This window comes from Panulirus ornatus, chromosome 27 (assembly GCF_036320965.1).
Source record: "Panulirus ornatus isolate Po-2019 chromosome 27, ASM3632096v1, whole genome shotgun sequence".
Lineage (NCBI taxonomy): Eukaryota > Metazoa > Arthropoda > Malacostraca > Decapoda > Palinuridae > Panulirus > Panulirus ornatus.
Window position 1 is genome coordinate 4608887 of NC_092250.1, and position 5000 is coordinate 4613886.

Here is a 5000-nt window from a genome sequence, read left to right on the forward strand (position 1 = left end):
CCTGGATCTAAGGGTAACAAGTTAACCTCAGACCCAGATCGACCTGGATCTAAGGGTAACAAGTTACCTGAGACCCAGATCGACCTGGATCTAAGGGTAACAAGCTAACCTCAGACCCAGATCGACCTGGATCTAAGGGTAACAAGTTACCTGAGACCCAGATCGACCTGGATCTAAAGGTTACAAGTTACCTGAGACCCAGATCGACCTGGATCTAAGGGTAACAAGTTACCTGAGACCCAGATCGACCTGGATCTAAGGGTAACAAGTTAACCTCAGACCCAGATCGACCTGGATCTAAGGGTAACAAGTTACCTGAGACCCAGATCGACCTGGATCTAAGGGTAACAAGTTACCTGAGACCCAGATCGATCTGGATCTAAGGGTAACAAGTTACCTGAGAGCCAGATCGACCTGGATCTAAGGGTAACAAGTTACCTGAGAGCCAGATCGACCTGGATCTAAGGGTAACAAGTTAACCTCAGACCCAGATCGACCTGGATCTAAGGGTAACAAGTTACCTGAGACCCAGATCGACCTGGATCTAAGGGTTACAAGTTACCTGAGACCCAGATCGACCTGGATCTAAGGGTAACAAGTTACCTGAGACCCAGATCGACCTGGATCTAAGGGTAACAAGTTACCTGAGACCCAGATCGACCTGGATCTAAGGGTAACAAGTTACCTGAGACCCAGATCGACCTGGATCTAAGGGTAACAAGTTACCTGAGACCCAGATCGACCTGGATCTAAGGGTTACAAGTTACCTGAGACCCAGATCGACCTGGATCTAAGGGTAACAAGTTAACCTCAGACCCAGATCGACCTGGATCTAAGGGTAACAAGTTACCCGAGACCCAGATCGACCTGGATCTAAGGGTAACAAGTTACCTGACACCCAGATCGACCTGGATCTAAGGGTAACACGTTACCTGAGACCCAGATCGACCTGGAGCTAAGGGTAACAAGTTACCTGAGACCCAGATCGACCTGGATCTAAGGGTAACAAGTTACCTCAGAGCCAGATCGACCTGGATCTAAGGGTAACAAGTTACCTGAGACCCAGATCGACCTGGATCTAAGGGTAACAAGTTACCTGAGAGCCAGATCGATCTGGATCTAAGGGTAACACGTTACCTGAGACCCAGATCGACCTGGATCTAAGGGTAACAAGTTACCTGAGACCCAGATCGACCTGGATCTAAGGGTAACAAGTTACCTCAGAGCCAGATCGACCTGGATCTAAGGGTAACAAGTTACCTGAGACCCAGATCGACCTGGATCTAAGGGTAACAAGTTACCTGAGACCCAGATCGACCTGGAGCTAAGGGTAACACGTTACCTGAGACCCAGATCGACCTGGATCTAGAATACCATGGATGACTGGAGAGAGAGAGAGAGAGAGAGAGAGAGAGAGAGAGAGAGAGAGAGAGAGAGAGAGAGAGAGTAACAGGCCATGCCAGCTGGGGTTATCATATCCCCCCCACCCCCGGCCCCCCACATGGTCCTTTCTGAAGACCCTGTCCGTTGGGGAGGGAAGGGAGGGGTGGGAGGAGGAGGTGGGAGGGGTGGGGGGAGGAGGTGGGAGGGGTGGGGGGAGGAGGTGGGAGGGAGGGGTTGGGGGAGGGAGAGGGATGGGGGGAGGGGAGGGAGGGGGGGGAGATTCCCCGTACAAGACCCGGTCACTGGGACACATGAACACGTACAAATGCACACGAACGCGTGTAAATGCACACGAACATGTACAAATGCACACGAACACGTGTAAATGCACACGAACACGTGTAAATGCACACGAACACGTGTAAATGCACACGAACACATACAAATGCACACGAACACATACAAATGCACACGAACACATGTAAATGCACGCCAACAAATGCACACGAACACATGTAAATGCACACGAACACGTACAAATGCACACGAACACATGTAAATGCACACGAACACGTACAAATGCACACGAACACCTGTAAATGCACACGAACACATGTAAATGCACACGAACACATGTAAATGCACACGAACACATGTAAATGCACACGAACACCTGTGGATGATGTGGATGAAGTAACAGGAAGTCTGCAGTCAGGCCCATCAGCACTTCGACCCCCCCTTCAGGACCATCAGCACTTCGACTCCCCCTTCAGGACCATCAGCACTTCGACTCCCCCTTCAGGACCATCAGCACTTCGACTCCCCCTTCAGGACCATCAGCACTTCGACTCCCCCTTCAGGACCATCAGCACTTCGACTCCCCCTTCAGGACCATCAGCCCTTCGACTCCCCCTTCAGGACCATCAGCCCTTCGACTCCCCCTTCAGGACCATCAGCACTTCGACTCCCCCTTAAGGCCCATCAGCACTTCGACTCCCCCTTAAGGCCCATCAGCACTTCGACTCCCCCTTAAGGCCCATCAGCACTTCGACTCCCCCTTAAGGCCCATCAGCACTTCGACTCCCACTTAAGGCCCATCAGCACTTCGACTCCCCCTTAAGGCCCATCAGCACTTCGACTCCCACTTAAGGCCCATCAGCACTTCGACTCCCCCTTAAGGCCCATCAGCACTTCGACTCCCCCTTAAGGCCCATCAGCACTTCGACTCCCCCTTAAGGCCCATCAGCACTTCGACTCCCCCTTCAGGACCATCAGCACTTCGACTCCCCCTTCAGGACCATCAGCCCTTCGACTCCCCCTTCAGGACCATCAGCCCTTCGACTCCCCCTTCAGGACCATCAGCCCTTCGACTCCCCCTTAAGGCCCATCAGCACTTCGACTCCCCCTTAAGGCCCATCAGCACTTCGACTCCCACTTAAGGCCCATCAGCACTTCGACTCCCCGTCAGGTCCATCAGCACTTCGACTCCCCCTTCAGGACCATCAGCACTTCGACTCCCCCTTCAGGACCATCAGCACTTCGACTCCCCCTTCAGGACCATCAGCACTTCGACTCCCCCTTCAGGACCATCAGCCCTTCGACTCCCCCTTCAGGACCATCAGCACTTCGACTCCCCCTTAAGGCCCATCAGCACTTCGACTCCCCCTTAAGGCCCATCAGCACTTCGACTCCCCCTTAAGGCCCATCAGCACTTCGACTCCACCTTGAGGCCCATCAGCACTTCGACTCCCACTTAAGGCCCATCAGCACTTCGACTCCCCCTTCAGGCCCATCAGCACAAATCCCCTAGAGTATTCTTACTAATATCTAGGAGGGTTAATAGGTATACTTTTCCCATCATATGGAGTAACACAGAATACCATAGTTAGGCCAAAAATTAGGCCTATGGTTTCATTTTCTATGATGAAAAGTCCCATTTTCTTCTACTTTTTACCAGGGTAACTGAGGTAATTCTCGTCTCCTTATTAAAAAGTGTCTTACATGATGATATGCATCACATAAAATACCAACAGCATACTCCACAAAAGCTTTTGATTATTACTAACAATTTCTATAAAGAGAAATTGGTTTTCTGGGACTTTTTATACGGCAATGAATATAATTTCCTTCTCGATCTCGCTTCAGAAAAAATATATTTAAACACACCATTTCTGGTACATCAGAAAAATAGGTATCTACTCCATTTCCATAAACCCTGAGACATGGTATCATGGTCTTAAACACACACAAAAAGGAAAATAATTGATTTATTTCATATATTTTCTAGAGGATAACAAATATTAAACAAGAGGAATATGGCTTAACGACCCTATTACACGCACAGTGCCAATTAGAGGAGAAAGAGGGACACACATTAAATCCCTGACCTGTGCCAGAAATGGCACACCTTAAAGACACAGACAAAATTATAGTAAATAAATTAGTAAATAATTAAATTATGTACCAGATTATCGCTCAGGGCCATTAGGGCACTAACGAGGGAATTGGTACCCGTTCGACACACACACACACACACCCGAAGACGTGGTTGCCAGACGTAAGAGCAATTCGCCCAGAAGTGTGACATCACTTTTTGGGCCGACTGTACAACCCATCTCCAAAAAATGTAATTCATTTACCCACCCTAACAACCCAAACGCTACTTAAGGTAATCCACTTTGCCTAAGGGGTAACTTGGGCCAAATTGTATAAAGTGGGCCCCCCTCCCCCCCATTATCTCCTAAATGTAATTCATTTACCGCCAATGAACCAAACGCTACGAAAAATTACCCTTACACTTTTTAAGGTAATCTTCCTACAGCCAAGGGTAATTACCTTACCCAGTATACAGTAACAATAAGGTAATTATCTATCTACCCGAACTGGATGTAACATAAACGCCACTTGCAACCCACTTAATAAAGTGAAATAAATAACCCTAATTATGCTTAAATAATTACCGAAACCCAGTCAAATTATCTTAAAGTAATCCTACTTTCTTTCTCTTAACAATAAGTTCAAAATATATCAGGCCATTTAGCGATACGAGGCGATAAATGAATATTCAATATGGCGCTCATTTATCCTGATTTACCGCGTTCGCACAGGGTGATGGGTATGGGTTCCCGGACGTTCCTTTAGGCAAAAACGGATCGATCGTGTTCTAAGACGTTCCTTTAGGGCCAAAATGAATCGTTCGTGTTCTAAGACGTTCCTTTTGGGGCCAAAATGAATAGTTCTTGTTCCAAGACGTTCCCTTAGGGCCAAAATGAATCGTTCGTGTTCTAAGACGTTCCTTTAGGGCCAATATATGAATCGTTCGTGTTCCAAGACGTTCCTTTAGGGCCAAAATGAATCGTTCGTGTTCTAAGACGTTCCTTTAGGGCCAAAATGAATCGTTCGTGTTCCAAGACGTTCCTTTAGGGCCAAAATGAATCGTTCGTGTTCCAAGACGTTCCTTTAGGGCCAAAACGAATCGTTCGTGTTCTACGACGTTCCTTTAGGGCCAAAACGAATCGTTCGTGTTCCAAGACGTTCCTTTAGGGCCAAAATGAATCGTTCGTGTTCCAAGACGCTCCTTTAGGGTTAAAGCGAATCGTTCGTGTTCTAAGACGTTC